Source organism: Papio anubis, chromosome 16 (assembly GCF_008728515.1).
Source record: "Papio anubis isolate 15944 chromosome 16, Panubis1.0, whole genome shotgun sequence".
NCBI lineage: Eukaryota > Metazoa > Chordata > Mammalia > Primates > Cercopithecidae > Papio > Papio anubis.
The window spans coordinates 31773123-31792522 of NC_044991.1; the positions used below are offsets into that span (position 1 = coordinate 31773123).

General features: G+C 46.8%; 1 protein-coding gene across 20 annotated transcripts in view; it reads left to right on the forward strand.

Annotated features, from left to right (window-relative positions):
- The window catches only part of MICAL3 (microtubule associated monooxygenase, calponin and LIM domain containing 3), a 233225-nt gene that overhangs the window by 88143 nt on the left and 125682 nt on the right, over positions 1-19400 (forward strand). The window contains exon 1 of one of the 20 annotated variants that reach the window (XM_017945110.3): positions 14180-15702. The exons of the other annotated variants lie outside the window; for them this stretch is intronic. The gene's annotated coding sequence lies outside the window, so the exon portion shown is untranslated. Of the gene's footprint in view, positions 1-14179; positions 15703-19400 lie in introns of those variants that run through there. 20 annotated transcript variants of the gene reach the window in all.

Consider the following 19400-nt stretch of genomic DNA (forward strand, 5'->3'; position numbering starts at 1 on the left):
GTTTGTCTGTTAATGGTGTATAAGAATGCTTGTGATTTTTGCACATTGATTTTGAATCCTGAGACTTTGCTGAAGTTGCTTATCAGCTTAAGGATTTTGGGCTGAGACGATGGGGTTTTCTAAATATACAATCATGTCATCTGCAAACAGGGACAATTTAACTTCCTCATTTCCTAATTGAATACCCTTTATTTCTTTCTCTTGCCTGATTGCCGTGGCCGGAACTTCCAACACTATGTTGAATAGGAGTGGTGAGAGAGGGCATCCCTGTCTTGTGCCAGTTTTCAAAGGGAATGCTTCCAGTTTTTGCCCATTCAGTATGATATTGGCTGCGGGTTTGTCATAAATAGCTCTTATTATTTTGAGATATGTTCCATCAATACCTAGTTTATTGAGAGTTTTTAGCATGAAGGGCTGTTGCATTTTGTCGAAGGACTTTTCTGCATCTATTGAGATAATCATGTGGCTTTTGTTGTTGGTTCTGTTTATGTGATGGATTACGTTTATTGATTTGCATATGTTGAACCAGTCTTGCATCCCAGGGATGAAGCCGACTTGATTGTGATGGATAAGCTTTTTGATGTGCTGCTGGATTCTGTTTGCCAGTATTTTATTGAGGATTTTTGCATCGATGTTCATCAGGGATATTGGTCTAAAATTCTCTTTTTTTGTTGTGTCTCTGCCAGGCTTTGGTATCAGGATGATGTTGGCCTCATAAAATGAGTTAGGGAGGATTCCCTCTTTTTCTATTGATTGGAATAGTTTCAGAAGGAATGGTACCAGCTCCTCTTTGTACCTCTGGTAGAATTTGGCTGTGAATCCATCTGGTTCTGGACTTTTTTTGGTTGGTAGGCTATTAATTACTGCCTCAGTTTCAGAGCCTGTTACTGGTCTATTCAGAAATTCAACTTCTTCCTGGTTTAGTCTTGGGAGGGTGTATGTGTCCAGGAATTTGTCCATTTCTTCTAGGTTTTCTAGTTTATTTGTGTAGAGGTGTTTATAGTATTCTCTGATGGTAGTTTGTATTTCTGTGGGATTGGTGGTGATATCCCCTTTATCATTTTTTATGTGTCTATTTAATTCTCTCTTTTCTTCTTTCTTAGTCTTGCTAGCGGTCTATCAATTTTGTTGATCTTTTCAAAAAACCAGCTCTTGGATTCATTGATTTTTTGAAAGGTTTTTTGTGTGTCTATCTCTTTCAGTTCTGCTCTGATTGTAGTTATTTCTTGCCTTCTGCTAGCTTTTGAATTTGTTTGCTCTTGCTTCCCTCGTTCTTTTAATTGTGATGTTAGGGTGTCGATTTTAGATCTTTCCAGCTTTCTCTTGTGGGCATTTAGTGCTATAAATTTCCCTCTACACACTGCTTTAAATGTGTCCCAGAGATTCTGGTACGCTGTGTCTTTGTTCTCATTGGTTTCAAAAAACATCTTTATTTCTGCCTTCTTTTTGTTATGTACCCAGTAGTCATTCAGGAACAGGTTGTTCAGTTTCCATGTAGTTGAACGGTTTTGAGTGAGTTTCTTAACCCTGAGTTCTAATTTGATTGCACTGTGGTCTGAGAGACAGTTTGTTGTGATTTCTGTCCTTCTACATTTGCTGAGGAGTACTTTATTTCCAATTATGTGGTCAATTTTAGAATAAGTGCGATGTGGTGCTGAGAAGAATGTATACTGTGTTGATTTGAGGTGGAGAGTTCTGTAGATGTCTATTAGGTCTGCTTGTTGCAGAGCTGAGGTCAAGTCCTGGATATCCTTGTTAACTTTCTGTCTCATTGATCTGTGTAATATTGACAGTAGGGTGTTAAAGTCTCCCATTATTATTGTGTGGGAGTCTAAGTCTCTTTGTAGGTCTCTAAGGACTTGCTTTATGAATCTGGGTGCTCCCGTATTGGGTGCATATATATTTAGGATAGTCAGCTCTTCTTGTTGAACTGATCCGTTTACCATTATGTAATGTCCATCTTTGTCTCTTTTGATCTTTGTTGGTTTAAAGTTTGTTTCATCAGAGAGTAGGATTGCAACCCCTGCCTTTTTTTTTTCTTTGCTTTCCATTTGCTTGATAGGTCTTCCTCCATCCCTTTATTTTGAGCCTATGTGTGTCTTTGCATGTGAGATGGATCTACTGAATACAGCACAGTGATGGGTCTTGACTCTTTATCCAGTTTGCCAGTCTGTGTCTTTTAATTGGGGGCATTTAGCTCATTTACGTTTAAGGTTAATATTGTTATGTGTGAATTTGATCCTGTCATTGTGATGTTCGCTGGTTATTTTTCCCGTCAATTGATGCAGTTTCTTCCTAGCATCAATGGTCTTTACAGTTTGGCATGTTTTTGCAGTGGCTGGTCCTGGTTGTTCCTTTCCATGTTTAGTGCTTCCTTCAGGACCTCTTGTAGGGCAGGCCTGGTGGTGACAAAATCTCTCAGCATTTACTTGTCTATAAAGGATTTTATTTCTCCTTCACTTATGAAGCTTAGTTTGGCTGGATATGAAATTCTGGAATGGAAATTCTTTTATTTAAGAATGTTGAATATTGGCCCCCACTCTCTTCTGGCTTGTAGGGTTTCTACCGAGAGATCTGCTGTTAGTCTGATGGGCTTCCGCTTGTGGGTAACTCACCCTTTCTCTGGCTGCCCTTAACACTTTTTCCTTCATTTCAACCTTAGTGAATCTGACAATTCTGTGTCTTGGGGTTGCTCTTTTCGAGGAGTATCTTTGTGGTGTTCTCTGTATTTCCTGAATTTGAATGTTGGGCCTCTCCTGTTCTAAGTCACCATCGCCTGTGCATATCCTTCCCAGCACCCATAAGTTGTAATTATGTGCTTGCTTGCTTGCTTGTTTATAGTCTGTATTTTCCACTAGACGGTAAGCTCCCCAAGGGCAGGCACTGTGTTTCCATTCACCACTGTCAGTTTAGTTGCAAGTGTAGGTCTTGACGTATACCATGCACTCAATAAATAATGTGCCAAATGGAGTGAAAGGTAGCAAGACACGTGGGTCTCTGCCTGACACACAGCTGCTCTGGGGATTCTCAGGTGCACACCTCATTGGTATCTTCTCCTACAAAGCCGTGTGCACATCTGAGAAGGGTATCTAAGAACCCTGCTGGTGCAGGTTCTAAATGCCACAGGCTGGATCTGTGACTCATCCCTGCCCTTCCCCCTACATGTCCCTTTCTGCCCATTTAGGGATGCCAGACTCAGCTTGCATTCAGGGTACACATTGAATTCGATCAGTCTGTCCCTTCAGAAGGGACAAGTCACTCTGGACTTGGTACCATGGAGTTGGTAACTTGCTGGTAGCTTGCCAGGCAGGGAGCATGTGTCCTGTTGGCTATTTATATAGCACACAGCCCTGGTCCTGGTCAGAAGCCACACCCCACTGGGCTCCCAGCTGTCTGCCAGATCTGATGCCAAGCAGTAGTGTGTGGGTGTTCCTTAGGATGTGAAGCCTGGTGCAGATGCCATTCACAGGTTGCTGGGCCCCTCAGATCACTGTTTCTCAGACCACTTACGCAATACCCTTGTGAGGCTTTTGTTTTTAGTTTCTTTCCAAATGGTTGTATAACATACATTTTATAAAGTGCACAAAGCTTAAGTGTGCAACTTGAATTTTTATGTATGTGAACATCTGTGTGTACCCAGCAGGGTTTAGTCAGCGGAGTTAGGGATAAGGGACTTATTGCAGAGTTAGGGATAAGGGACTTATTGCGGAGTTAGGGATAAGGGACTCTGCACAAGTTGGGGGACCAGGGGATGTGGGGGTCCAGATGGTGGGGAGGTCAGAGAGGAGTCACTCCCTGGTCGCCTGAAGCACTGGTGTGGGTGGACGCGCCCGAGCTCACAGGGATGCCCGGAACCCGGTATGTTGCGGAGGTGGAGCCGCTGGAGGGGAGTGTGTGGGGAGGTGCGGCCTCTGAGGAGCTGCTGTCCAGTTGGGTCCCCTGCCCAGTGACTGGTGGGAGATCTGGGGCCTGTGACTGGCCAGCAGGGTCGGCGTAAGGAAGAGGAGCTGGCCGCAGTGTGGAGGGCGGGGCGGGCTGGGACCTCCAGGTGCCCATGTCTCTGTCCTTCACCTCATGGCCACTGCTTCAGTTCACCTTCCAAGCTTTAGGAAACTTCTTGGTGTGGCCAGTTCTAACTCAGACTCTAACTGGGGGTCCTGGGAAACAGTTCCCAGCTTAACCAAGTCGACACAGCACCCCTGTCCAGATCAGGGTCCCAAGTCCCAGCCCTGCCCAGGTAGCTACTGTATAAGCCAACTTCTGTCTTTGTTCTTGTCTTTGTGCACATGGAGTCATGCAGTATTTTCTGTCCTGTGTCTGCCTTCTTTTGCCCAGCACTAATCTGTGAGTTTCGTCGGTGTGGCTGGATGTTGCAGTAGTTCATTCCTCTTTCCTGCTGTGTGGTATTCCATTGTGTGACTGTAACTGCACCGTATCACTTTGCTGCTGTTGGTCATTCGAGTGTTTCCAATTTTTGAGTATTATGAATAAAGCTGCAATGAACATTCTTGTACTTGTCTTTTGGCTAACATAAGACATTCATTTCTGTTGGCTGTATCCCCAAGAACAGAATTGCTGAGTTTTAGGGTAGATGTATATGTAGCTTTAAGAACCACTGCTGAACAATTTTCTATAGTGGTTGTACGGGTTCACACACGCATTGTCTGAGTGTTCCAGTTGTTCCCTATCGTTGCCTACTTGTGGTATTGCCAGTCTTTAATTTTAGTTATTCTGATGGGTAATTGGATCTCGTTGTGGTTTGGATGGACTTCCTGGTGACTACTACGTTGAACACCTGTTCACATGCCTTGGTGATTTGAGTGTCCTCTTTTGTGATATGCTTGACCAAATCTTCTGCCTGGTTTTCCTTTGGTGTCTGTTTTTTTTCCTTACTGATTTATGCAAAATTTTTCTACATTCCAGATATGAGAGTTTTCTTGGTTACACATAGCCCTTTTGCTTTAAAGAGGTTTGTTCCTTCTGAAATAGAGCACTGAGGCCGGGCGCGGTGTCCCACGCCTGTAATCCCAGCACTTTGGGAGGCCAAGGCGGGTGGATCACCTGAGGTCAGGAGTTCGAGACCATCCTGGGCATCAGGTGAAACCCTGTCTTCTACTAAAACTTCAAAACTTAGCCAGGCATGGTGACACATGCTAGTAGTCCCAGCTACTTGGGAGGCTGAGGCCAGAAAACCGCTTGAACCTGGGAGGCAGAGGTAGCAGTGAGCTGAGATTGCGCCAGTGCACTCCAGCCTGGGCGATGGAGCAAGACCCTGTCCAAAAAAAAGAAAAAGAAAGAAAAGAAAAGAAAGAGAAAGAAAAATGAAATAGAGCACAGATGGCTTTCAGGCCTGTTTACAGAGGGAAGCCTTTGGGTAAAATGTTGTTACTTACTGGTCTTTTTTCAGGAATTGGAAGTTAAATAGCCCAACTTATACATGGTTTTAAAAACAAAATATTGAAGGCTGGGCATAGTGGCTCATGCCTGTTAATCCCAGCACTTGGAGAGACCAGGACAGGAGGATTGCTTGAAGCCAGGAGTTCGAGATCAGCCTGTGCCACAGAACTAGACCGTGACTCTGCAAAAAAAAAAAAAAAAAAAATTAACCAGGCGTGGTGGTGTGCATCTGTAGTTCCATCTCCTTGGGAGGCTGAGGTGGGGGAAATTGTTTGAGCCCAGGAGTTTGAGGTTACAGTGAGCTATGATGGCACCACTACACTCTAGCCTGGCAGACAGAGGGAGACTTTTTCTTTGGGAAAAAAAAAAAAGGGCCAGGTGCGGTGACTCATGCCTGTAATCCCAGCACTTTGGGAGACCGAGGCGCATCGATCACAAGGTCAGGAGATCAAGACCATCTTGGCTAACACGGTTAAACCCCGTCTCTACTAAAAATACAAAAATTAGCTGGGCGTGGTGGCTGGCGCCTATAGTCCCAGCTACTTGGGAGGCTGAGGCAGGAGAATGGCGTGAACCCGGGAGGCGGAGCTTGCAGTGAGCTGAGATGGTGCCATTGCACTCCAGCCTGGGCGACAGAGCGAGACTCTGTCTCAAGAAAAAAAAGTTCTAAGGGTGCCAGTCATCAGGGTAGTGTCATTACAGTGATTGTGTTCACCCCCCATGGTGCATGTAGCACAGTATATAAAGTCACAGTGTAACATGTCTTTCTAAGTGTTCTGGTTGTTCATCGTATCAGGGCAGTGTTATTTCCAGGAGTGAATGTGTTCACCAAAGTGTGGTGCATGTACTGCGTTACGTAAAGTTGCCTTTATGTTTCTTAAGTACTCCTTGCACGTGTGAATCACAACAGTCTTACTTCAGCGAGTGAATGTGCTCACCACAGTAGATATGTCTCATACGCTACACGAAGATGCATGCAGACAGGTGTTTCTTTTTCTTCTTCTTTTTTTTTTTTTTTTGAGACAGAGTCGCTCTGTCGCCCAAGCTGGAGTACAGGGGCACAATCTCTGCTCACTGCAGGCTCCGCCTCCTGGGTTCACACCATTCTCCTGCCTCAGCCTCCCGAGTAGCTGGGACTACAGGCACCTGCCACCACGCCAGGCTAATTTTTTTTGTAATTTTAGTAGAGATGGGGTTTCACCATGTTAGCCAGGATGGTCTCGATCTCCTGACCTTGTGATCACCCACCTTGGTCTCCCAAAGTGCTGGGATTACAGGCGTGAGCCACCGTGCCCGGCCCGCAGACAGGTGTTTCTAACAGTACTATTCCTCGCATCAGGTCATGTTCCTGCAGTGGGTGAGTGTGTCCACCCACAGCATATATGCTGCATATAGTAATGTGAATGTGTCCACCCTCTGCATATGTGCTGTGTATAGTAACGTGAATGTGTTCACCCACTGCATATATGCTGCATATAGTAATGTGAATGTGTCCACCCTCTGCATATGTGCTGTGTATAATGCGTGAATGTGGTTGCCACTGCATATATACTTGCATAATAATGTGAATGTGTGTCCACCCTCTGCATATGTGCTGTGTATAGTAAATGAATGTGTTCACCCACTGCATATCTTATATAGTAAACTATGGGCATGTAAATAAAACTAAGAATTTATCTGCAGTGCTCAGAGTGCCTGCATGAAGGCAAACAGCATTCCTCCTAAACATCTGAGTGTGTGTTGGGGAGTCTGCTTTTTACTAAATGCTGAGGAATAAGCCAGACGGAGACACTTCGCAATGTTCTGAGGCCCAACACCTGTGGGAGGAGAGCAGAGGTAAGATCTGTGTGTAGGAAGAAGGGCAGGGCAGAGTTGTTCTGGGAAGGGCTTGGAGATGTGACCCTAATGCCCTGATGGATGAGTAGGTTCATGTTCGTTATCTGCCTTAGTTCAGAGAAGACCGAAGCAGCTCAGAGGACAAGCAGAGGTTCAGAGAAGTGTGTGCACAGGCGGGGAACGTGTGTTCTAGGTTGTGAAAACAAACCGTGCCGGAAAGAACATGGGTGTTCCTGGAGCAGCAGGCAGACGTCAGGGGCTGAGCACAGGGGTGTTGGGAGGTTAAGGTGATGAGGGTGGAGGTGAAGCAGGACCTGCAACCCCAAGCTTAGCCTGGCAGGAAAATGGTGTCTTTCAAAGTGTAAGCAAGGGGTGGCTTAAGTAGATTTGTTTAGAAAGATCACTTTGGAAGAAACATAGTATGGGAATTGCACACTGGAGCAGGGTGTATTTGTGTTACACCCCATGTTCACGGCAGGCTTATGCACAGTAATCAAAGGTAGAAACAGCTCAGCTCTCCATTGATGGGTGAATGGAAAAAGTAAATGCAGTGTGGACTACAATGGAATTATTATTCAGCCATGAAAAGGAATGAGGTCATGGTATATGTTACAATGTGGATGAACCTTGAAACCCTTATACTAAGTGAAATAAGCCAGACACAGAGGGACAAATACATGATCCTACTTATGTGAGGTACCTAGAGTAGACAGATTCATAGAGCCAGAGTAGGATGGTGATCACCATGGGCTGAGGAAGGGGGAAATGGGGAGCCAGTGTTTAATGGGTACAGAGTTTCTGTTGGGGATGACAAAAAAGTTCTGAAGACAGACAGTGGCGATGGTTGTGCAACATTGTGAATAGATTTCATACCACTGAATTGTGCCATTAAAAATGGTTAGAAACAACTTTTATATTGTATATAGCTTAACACGTTAAGAAAATAAACCAAAATTACCTTGAGGAAGGGTCTACATTTAGGAGACTATTGCAGGAGTCCAGGTGTAGACAATGAAGTCCAATGCAGTGACGTTAGAAAGGAAGGAATAAATGGGCGAGGAATTTAGGAAGAGCAAATGCGAACATACCCTGCACTGCACTGCGTCCCTACCATGCTTAGCATGGTACAGTCGCCTGCACGCCCGCGCCCCCAGCCTTTTGCAGTGGGAAATGAGGGTGGTGTGGAGGCCAACACCTGGCGTTCTGACTTAGGTAGACAGCAGTTTTACTAGAATTGTGATTCAGGGAGAGACATAAGTTTGGGAGGGAAGATGGGGTTCTGTTTTGAGTAACCTGAGTTGGAGGCGCCCTGGCATATTCTGATGGAGATGTCCAGGGCACAGTTACAACGATGGCGCTGGAACGAAATGGAAAGAAAGAGGGCCAAGGACAGAGCCCTGAATGCCCTCTCTACTTAGAAAGTGGCGTAAAAAGCCAGAGGAGCATGCAGAGAGAAACCAGGGCAGGAGAGTTCAGCTGTATAATCCTTCGTTCTCTGTTGGCTTTTTGGTTACTCTACAGATTCACACTTCTCCCTTGGGATATTCCTTTTCCAAGCCAGGCTGTTGTTGGGAGGGCACAGACGTCCTGGAATGCCAAGGTTGAGGATGGTGAAATGGGCTCAGGGAAGGGTGTTCCTCTCTGAGTTGGACTGTGTATCGGGAAGTTGTAGACCTTTAGTCTTCTAACCATTTCTGCTTTGTTGATTCCACTGTCCCTTCATTGCATCTTTGCTCATGTTCTGCATATGAAGCAAAATTGAGAGCTTTGACCAGCATCAATGTCAGGATGAAAGACATCGGTAAGACCTTACAGTCCCATGGATACCATCAATTAAAATGCCTGTGCATTTATGTTTTCCAAGGTCAAAACATTTTTTTTCACAAATTTTATTTCTTTGATCAGTGATTTAGAAGATTTTTGGGTTTGGGACTCACAACCCGTCGTTTTATACAGTATTTTTGAAAGCATCCGGGAGGAAGGGACAGTGCCTGTTTGAGGATTTAACTGAAACGTGTTTGGTTCCTTGGCTGTAGTGCTGAGATCTGTCATGGTGAACAGAGATTTGTGCGGTAGTACCGTTCCGGCACTGTGGAAGGAGGGGTGCCGGGAAAACATGGACAGATGAACGGCTTCATTTTAGCTTGGGGAGCACTATTCTCAACAAGAGTTACTTTAAAAAAAAAAATGTTTAGGTTTCCAGGTCCTCCAGCCAAGCCCAGTTGAATGCTTTTCAGGCAGAGGCAGGATAGCTGTGACCTCCTCAGCTTCCTGCCTGCTCTGAGCTCCCTTCGTGTTGCTGAATGGGCAGCAACAACAGGTAGATATCAACCTCTTTTTTCACATTCCTCGTAAAACTGACTGAATCATAATCGTCTTCAGGTTTGGGAGATATTAAATATCCCTTCCAGGGTGATAGAGATATTCTGATACTAGATTGTGGTGATGGTTGCACAAGTTGGCAAATTTACTAAAAATCACTGATTGTACACTGAAAACGGGTGAATCTTATTGTCTGTAAGTTATACCGCAATCAAGTGGTATAGAAAAACATGCCCTCCAGTCCTGAGAACAGTATGTTTTTCCAGCCTGGTGGTGCTTTTGGGGGAGCCAGAAGCCCTGCTCTGAGTCCTTTGGCTTCCTGGCCGAGCCCTCCAGAGGTCCTGAAGTCAGGAACTTGGTACAGCTTGTGGCTCTCACCTGGCTCTCCTCCCCTTGCTCCCCTGCCCTTGCTCTCCCAGGTTCTCGGCACCTAGCGTGGTTGGAATATTTACCAGGAATGAGAAAAGCCCATTTTGGTTTCTGGCCAGAGGGTAGCTCTCCAGGATCCAGAGCCGAATATCCAGTTTGTGGCTTATTCGGATCCCATGACTCTTCCCGCCCCGTTGCTATTTGGTCAGTTTCATTGCTCTGTTGACACCCAGTTTGCAGGGTGTGTTAGGCCATTGTTGTGTTGTTATAAAGAAATACCTGAGATGGGTAATTTATAAAGAATAGCAGTTTAATTGGCTCATGGTTCTGCAGGCTGTACAGGAAGCATGGTGCCACCATCTGCTTCTGATGAGGCCTCAGGAAGCTTCCAATCATGGCGGAAGGTGATGAGGAACTACCATGTCACCTGGCGAGAGCAAGAGGGCGAGGTCCCAGGCTTTTAAACAGCCAGATGTGAACTGAGCAAGAACTCACTTATCACCAAGGATGGCGCTAAACTGCTCATCAGGGATCCACTCCCATGATTCATTCACCTCCCACCGGGCCCCACCTCCAGCATTGGGAAACACATTTTAACATGAGATTTGGAGGGGCAGACATCCAAACCATTTCACAGGGCAAGCGGGGAATTTTGGGGAAACTTCATTTGAAGTAGGAGAGGAGGTTGCACCTGTGGTTAAAGAATGATTTCAGTTGTCTATGCTGTCTAACTTTTTACCCTCTTTCTACTGCTTTCTTCCTAAAAGTATCTAGGTGATTGGAAATCAGGTGACACACTTTCCCTGCCCTCGTCCCAAATGCCTTTTATGCATTGGATTGTAGTGGTAGAAGGCAAGGTTGTTTCAGTATTTGATTGTTTGTGATCTTCTCTTCAAGAGTAGTAGCCTCCATGATGGCGAAGGTCTTGTCTGCCCCCACTGCCGTGTGCCAGCTCTTGTCACATACCAGTTTGCTAATACACTGATTTGCTGTTGCCAACAGGGATGGAAGCTTACTGTGAGCGGTGGGTTGAGTTGCCCTGAGGAAGGAAGGTCAGAGCACTGGAGCTATTGTGGGCATGTTACTATGTCATCCTGCAGCAATACTTATGAAATACCTGCTGTTCTCACACTGTGGCTTGAGATGCTCTGGGGCTTCTGGTTGGATGTCTTCTGAAATACAGGGTTGCTTAATTAAAGCCCTTTAACAAAGTCTTTATGTCCATGGCGTTTAGCACAGGTTGAGTATCTCTTCTGAAATGCTTGGGATCAGATGTGTTTTGGATTTCATATTTTTTTCAGATTTTAGAATATTTGCACTATACCTACCAGTTGAGCATCCCTAATTTGAAAATCTGCAATCAGAAATGCCCCATTGTTTCCTTTGAGTGTCATGTTGATGCTCAGAAACATTCAGATTTTGGAATATTTCCAATTTGGGATTTACAACCTGTATCTATATCAAATATTTATTTAAGTTGAACAGAGTACATTGGCTTTTCCTTGCCCCAGTGAGTGGTATTTCTCAAGGTGGTATATTTAATGTGTGCCCGAACTGGTCTGAGGGGGTGAGACGCGCCTGATCTGCTGGCTGTGCCCTGGTGAGTTGGAGTCTGTGGTGCTTGGCTGCAGACAGAGAGCTGTCCAGGATTTGTGAGAGGGCTGACGGTGTCCTTTGGTGGCATTCCCATAAGGATGGTGATATGGTTTGGCTGTGTTCCCACCCAAATCTCATACTGAATTGTAGCTCCCATATTCCCCACGAGTTGTGGGAAGGACCTGGTGGGAGGTAATTGAATCATGGAGGCCGTTACCTCGATACTTTTCTTGTGATACTGAGTTCTCATTGGATCTGATGGTTTTGTAACGGGCTTTGCTCCCCCTTCGCTGTGCACTTCTCCTTGTTGCTGCCGTGTGAAGAAGGATGTGTTTACTTCCCCTTCCACCATGATCATAAGTTCCTTGAGTCCTCCCCAGCCATACTGAACTATGAGTCAATTAAACCTCTTTCCTTATAAATTACCCGGTCTCAGATATGTCTTTATTAGCAGCATGAGAATGGACTAATACAGATGGCTTCCCTGGAGTTAGACTTGTGGAAGCCACAGTTGGCAAGAGGGTCACAGCAGTAACACTTTCTAATATCCCTTAGGGAACACTTCAGATTTTAGGTTTCAGTCCTTGGAGCAAGCCAAAGAATATGTATCCCAGAGCCAGCAGGCCAATGAGTCCTATGCCTGTAGCAAACTAGACAGACAAGTGCTTTAGAAAACCAAGGGGTGGGTAAAGCCCAGCTCAGAACCTGAGACTGCCACTTGGCCCCAGCAGGGACCGGAAGGTGGCCTGGGCCGTTTGGCCATCACGTCTTAGGCCAGGGTAGATGTGGAATGGAGCCGGTAGGCCCCTCTGGCTCTACACTGGCTAATGTTATTGGTGCTGAATTGAGTAAAGATTAATAAGTCTTCTGTAGAAAAAAAAAAAAAATGTGGTAGGTTGCTGGCTTGGAGCCCAGAGCAGTTGGAATTTTGGAGCCCAAAGAGATCATGGCAGTTGGTTTTTGGCAACTGGTTTTTGGGAGAAAAGAAACCACAGTTTTGGCTATAGTTCTATATGCCCTGGACAAGGTAGGGTCACCCCTAGAGCCAGGGATGCATAAGTGGGGAGAAGTTGTGGGCTGTCAACTTTCAAGACCCTGCCTGAGTGTAGCTTGGGGAATTTGCAGTATTCCTTGAGCAGAAGAAAGTAAGCTTGTGACTCACTTTCTCTGAATGTTTCATTTCCAACCAAATGCATCTCCTTCCCGTGGAGGTGGTGTGGTGAGGGATGTAGCTGGGGGAGTGATCTCAGAGGTCAGTGGCCATCAGCAGAGGGAGAGGTTTGGCTTGGAGAAGCATTTGATCCACTGATTAATTGTGCCTAAGTCCCATCCTCTTTTAAGCTAATTTCAAGGGAAAACACATTCCACTGAGCCAGTTGTCTAGATTTATTTCTGCTTTGGAAAGAACAAGAGATTTTCTCCATGAAAACAGGAAGAAAACTATGGCCTTGGAGCAGGCTAGCCCTGGTTCCCCATTCCTTTCTGTGCTTGGGTTTGAGCATGCACAGCTACCTTACTGGAGAATAAAGACCCTCCTGTGCTCACCATGCTGCGCCCTGGTGCATACACTTGAACCTGGTTTTCTTCCTTCCCGAGCCATTTGCATCTCTAAGAAGCCTGTGGGGCATGAGCCTTCCCTTCAGCCAGTCTAATTCTTGGAAGCTTCAACATCACAATACCAGTGACTTAGTGTCTGAAAAAGGTAAGGATCATCCTGGAATGTGAACGGAAAACAGCAGTCCTGTTCACAATCAGGAGCCATTCAGACATGCCTTAGGGAACTCAACTTTGGCTGCTTCCTGGTCCTTCTTATACCCCCTAAATTGCAACAAGTTAGTAACAAATTAATCATCATGCAAATGCCCTTTCTCCTTTTGTGTAGTTCTGTGACATTAGATGTTATGGCCCAGGTGAGCCTTCTGTTTATCTTTTCCCTTCTTTCTTGGCGTCTGCCCGCATCTGTACTACGTGCAAGCATGAACCTGAATTCCTCTACTTAGCCAGACCCAAACACAAAGGGGTAGGCAGACCTGGACTTAATTCCAGAGCAAGTGAGGAGTGTTGAAGGGGAGGCACGCACCCAGGTGGGAGGGAACACAGAGGAAAAGGTGATTGGTTGCCTGGGGCTGGGGTGGGCGGGGTCACTTTAATGAAGTCCGGAATGCGAGCTGCAGTCTCCAGCGCAGGAGGGGCATTGTAGGCAAAGGTGCGGAGGCGGCGGAGGTGAGGAACGCCTAAGAGCGTGGTGCATGCCGGGAACCTGAGAGAATGGGTTGCATCTATTAATAGTAGTGAGAGAGGTTGGCTTTTTGAGCCTTGCTGAGGGTTTGGATTGTTTCCTAGTGTCAGCGGAGGCAGCAACGGGTCACGTTGGCTCCTACGAAAGACCCTTCTGGCACTTCTGGAGTATGTTTTGGAGCAAGTTTAGATTAAGGGGCAATTGGCCGGGCGTGGTGGCTCACACCTGTAATCCCAGCACTTTGGGAGGCCGAAGTGGGTGCATCACTTGAAGCCAAGAGTTCGAGACCAGCCTGGCCAACATGGTGAAATCCCATCTCTACTAAAAATATGAAAATTATCCAGGTGTGGTCGCACACGCCTGTAATCCCAGCTACTAGGGAGGCTGAGACAGGAGAATCACTTGAACCCTGGAGGCAGAGGTTGCAGTGAGCTGAGATCACGCCATTACACTCCAGCCTGGGCAACAGAGCGCACACACACACAAAGATTAAGGGGCAGCTGCGCTAGTCCCAGCTGGTGTCAATCAAGGAAAATGACCAAGACAAGTCTCAAGTCTCAGTCATTTTAAGAGGTTGATTTGCCAAAGTTAAGGATGCATGCCCAGGAGACGGGTCTATGCCTTTCTCCGAAGATGATTTTGAGAGCTTCAGTATTTAAGGGAGAAAGTGGGATATTGAGAAATACGCAGTTTTCATGTTGAGGGAAGGGAGAAATAGTCATCAATGCCTTTGACTCTGAATCTGCATTTTTACATGAGATAACGTAGACAGTAGAGCAGAGGAAACAGATATGCATTTGTCACAGGTAGGCAGAGGGGTGACTTTGAGTTCTGTCTTATGTCCCCGCACCTGTGAAGATAAGCTGTCAACTCACATTGCCATGGTGAATTTTGACAGAAATGCTTTAGGGTAAAGATCTTGGCACCCACAAGGAATTTCCCTGTGGGCAAAATGTGAGGGAGTCGTCTTTGTAGTCATCTTATTCAGGAACCAGAATGGAAGGTGGGTTTGCATGACACTTCCCAGCTCAGGCTTTCCCTTTGGCTTAGTGAGTTTGGGGCCCCGAGATTTATTTTCCTTTCACACTAGGAATCTCAGGGCTTCCACCAGGATCATGGTAGGGAGATGAACATTGTAAAGTTAGAATCAACAGGTTGGGTTGAGGAGTGGAGAACAGAGAAGGGTCTGAGATGACCCCAGATTTCCATTTGGTGGGTGGCGGGTTTGACTCCATGTGTGGTAGGTAGACTTCCTTGGTGGGAGGCACCTGTGGATGGCTAAGTGGAGATGTTTAGTAGCTTTGGATCTCCAGAGCAAGGTCAGAATGATAAAAATCAAGGGCCATCCAATTTTACGAGAGCGGCAGATGAAAGAATTGCAGCTGAGAGACTGGAGGCCGGCGAGGAGAGTGGGCAGAAGCAGGAGGCAGAGCACAGCCAGGGGAGGGCGGGTTCCAGGAAGCGCTGCAGCCAGGGAGCTAGCCAGATAGGACTGGAACGCATCTGAGCCTGCCTGGCTTGAAAGCCACCGTCACCGTCAGTGGAGTGTTGGAGACAGAGGCCAGATTGGAGAGGGAGTGAAAAGATGACCGGAAGAGGGTTATTAGGAGGGTGGGGATGGGGTGGAGGAACCAGTGGGGGTATTGTAGAAGGCAGTATTGGGGCCCCACCTGTGTGTGGAGATGACGGGGCAGGTACGGCCACATCAGTCCTCACTGTGGGGACTTGCAGAAAATATGCTTTTGTCCCACCCCCATTCTACTCCTGAGGCTGGCGTTTCACGTGTGCAGCTCTCCCTCTCACTGGGCAGTCTCCTCGTCGCCGCCCAGCAAGTATCCATTGAGTCCTGTGTCCTCCTGCCTCAGACGAAGAAATGTTGCCTTGTCTGACACCTGGGCTTGTGGCAGCTTCGTGGCTTTCTCGTGCAGATGTTAGCCATACAGGTAACTTGGAATCAGAAATATTATGGGTCCTACTCGTCTCTGGGGAAGTGGGCTGGGCCTGTTCCATAGCATTTGCTGACACTGATACCGCAGTTCTTTTCTCGAAACCAGTTTCTTTTTATAGGGGACAGTTACACTGAAAGTGTTTGGCTGTTGAAACAAAGCTGCCTCCAGGTCCTGGCTTCTGACAGGCTCTCTTCTCCTGCTGGCAAGAACAGGTCCTGAGCTGGATGTAGGGCCTGCTGGGCAGAGCCTGTGTGAGCCATGTCCAGGGCCGGTTGTGGTCATGGAAAAAGGGCAGGTCTCCAGGGGAGCCCCTACCCCGCTGGGCAGAAGCCATCTGGACTCCCCTTGAAGGGTTCCCAATCTCTGTGATTCCCAGCCTGGTGACACTGCCTGAAAGCACACAGTTCATTTTCATTTGATACGACTTCTGTCTCATATCCTAACTCAGTTCTGCCTGGAGAAGTTCGTATACCTAGCTGTTTGTTCATCAAGTGGCCCTCACTGTGCACCACCTGTTGTGGTCCAGGGACTGTTCCAGGTGCAAGGACACAACAGTGAACAAAATGGCAAAAATCCTCACCCTTCCAGAATTTACATTGTAGCAGAAAGATAGATTGTAAGTAAATAATATTTAGAGGCTGGGTGTGGTGGCTTACACCTGTAATCCCAGTGGCAGGCCGAGGCAAGAGGATTGCTTGAAGTCTAGGAGTTCGAGACTAGCCTGGGCAACATAGTGAGACCCCATCTCTACAAATAAAAAACAATTAGCTATGCTTGGTGGTGTGCGCCTGTGGTCCCAGCGACTCAGGAGGCTGAGGCAGGAGAATCACCTGAGCCCAGGAAGCTGCACTGAGCTATGATTATGCCACTGCACTCCAGGCTGGGTGACAGAGTGAGCCTGTCTCAAAAAAAACAAAAACAAAAACAAAACAAAAAACCCCACAAAAAACAAAAACATTTGGAGTGTGTCAAATTGTGGTAAGTGCTTTGGAGAAAACCAGGGAAAGAGGATGAGCAGGTTTAAACAGTGTGGCCAGGGAAGTCCACATTGAGAAGCTGGCGTTTGAATATATGTGTCAGCTGCATTAGTAGAAGGTTCGTGGCCTGGAAGTCAGAGCTTGTTTTCTCTGTTCACCGCTGTTATTTCTGGAGCTAAGAAGAGTGCTCGGCCCATAATAGATGCTCAGTAATATTTTTTGAGTGAATGGATCGGAGGGAAGAGCATTTTTAGACAAAAGGAGCTGCAGATGGGAAGGCTGAGGTGAGAGGGTATCTGGTAGGTGGGGAACATGGGGAGGCCATTGCGGCCGGTGGGGATGGGAGAGGCTGGTAGCAGGAAAGGAGGCAACAGAGGGAAGGCATGTGTATGGGCACAGGTCTCATGGGGGCTCCATGAGGTCAGAACTGTTTTTGTAATAATACTGAGTGCTATTATGTGCATTTCCCGCCCTTGTTTGCCCAGGTGTGTACAGTGGGCTTTTCTAGAGGCTACGCGATATGTGCTGCTGCTGAAACAGAGCAGGTGGGAGAATCTGGCTGCCAGACATTAAAGAGATTTGCAGAAATGTAGAATGCTGTCACTCTTCTCACTAAATTTCTGTCTTGGAAAGTAATTTTTTTTCATAAGATACGTTAATTGTTATTTTAAAGTGAATTAATGTTGACATTTTGTCTCAGGTTTAATTTTACATATAGTAAATATTGATAGCTCTTTGGGTCCTCAATAATTTTTTTTTCAGAGACAGTCTCACTCTGTCCCCCAGGCTAGAGTGCAGTGGCATGATCGTAATTCCCTGCAGTCTCGAACTCTGGTCCTCCGTAGCTCTGAAGTGTGTAAAGGAGTCCTGAGACCAAAATGTTTATGACACATTTATAGGGCCTTGTAGGCCACTATTTTATATTTGCTTTTATGCTGGCTGAGATGGGAAGTCATGGCTGAATCGGCTGAGGAAATTTAGTGAAGACAGTTTACCAACTTCTGATTTGTCCTTGAGGACAAAGCAGGTGTATCCAGGCGGGTGGCAGGCTGTGGACGGGCACCTCAGCAGGAGAAGGCTCTGGAGTCACTGTGTGCTCATGCTCCACTCCCTTCTCATAGCTGGGCTTACTTCTGCCAGGGGAGATAGAGGGAAGGGACATGCTTTGTACACAGTGTCCACAGGATGCGGGTCGAGAGTGACGGGCAGGGGCAGGGCGTTCTTCCCTGGGTGTGGTCAGCAGAGCTCTCTCTGATAAGGTGAGCCAAGACCTGAAGAGCGAGGGGCACTCTGCATGACTGGCCAGGGCAGCCCCGCCCAGGGAGGCCTTGGTGAGCAGGAGAGAGGCCGTCTGGCTGGGCCTAAGGAGTGCTGGGGAGAGTGGCAGGACCTGACCTGGGGCTGAGGTGCGGCAGTCGACGTGTCTGATGCATGTTTTAAGTGGATGCTCTGGCTGCTTTGTGGAATATTCTGGAGGGTGGGTTTGGAGGAGCAGAAGTAGGGGAGGCTCATGCAATGAGCAAGTGAGAACTGGTGGTGTCTCGATGAGGATGACAGAGAAAACATGGTGAGAAGTGGTTGGGTTTGGCTGTATTTGAAGGCAGAACACAGAATTTTCTGAAGAACGAACTGTGGGTTGTGACAGAAAGGCAGACGGGGGTAAGGTTTTGGGTGGAGCTTCTGGGTATCTGGCGGTGCTATTTACCAAGACGCAGAACACTAGGGAAGGAACAGGCTCTGGCGAGCGGCATCGGGAGTGGGGCCTCCAGTGCTTCAAGTTAGAGATGCCTGTCAAACGTCCAGGTAGAAATGTCGCACAAGCGATTGGTTGTACAAGTTCATGAGAGAGGAAATAAATATTAAGGCACCTTTAGTTATCGCTACTGTGTAGATGAAGCTACGGGAGGGAGGATCCCCCAGGGCATAGCTTTCCCAGGGGGTTGTGTCTCGGTGGGTCACGAAGTCAGTACAGTGGGCACCAGCCATTTTCAAAAAATGAAATAGAATTGAAAACAGTATCTCAGTAGTAAGGGTTGTTGTAAAATGTTTACTTTTATGTCGACTGATGGGGGAATTTTGTCCTATGAAACTTTTTTAAAATTAAATTTATGTAAAAAGAGAGCTGTGTCCCAGATCACAGTACGAGACTTTTTTTTTTTTGACTGTAGATCACAGTTTAAAAGCCACTGATGTAGAAGGAGATGTAATTTCAAAAGAGATCAAAGACTGAGTTGATTCCAGGGCCATTTCAACATGCAGAGGCTTGAGATGGGTCTGGGACCAGCAAAGGATGCAGAGAGGGGCTATGAGGCCACAGCCGGACCCAGAGGGTAGTGTCCCCTTGTCCTGGAGGCTGGTGGGGTTGTGTGGGGGTGAGCTGTGACTTGTGCTGCAGACAGGTTGATGAAAACGGGTTGAGAACTCATCATTGGATTGGACAGCATAGAGGTCATTCATGAACTTGATGAGGCATTTCTGTGGAGGGCTGAGGACAAGGTCTACTTGTTGGAGGTTCAAAGATAGTGGGAGAAGAGAAAGTTGTGAACAAAGCATTGACAATTCTTTCAGCGAGTTTTACTGTCAAGGGGAGCAGAGTATGTTAGTTGGAGTGGGTGGGGTCTGGACTGGGTGTTGAAAGGCGTGTCCTTGCCGAAGACAGTTGAGTGGGGTGAGGGAGGATCACTGCAGGGAAGGGACCAGTGCGGGAGGCAGCAT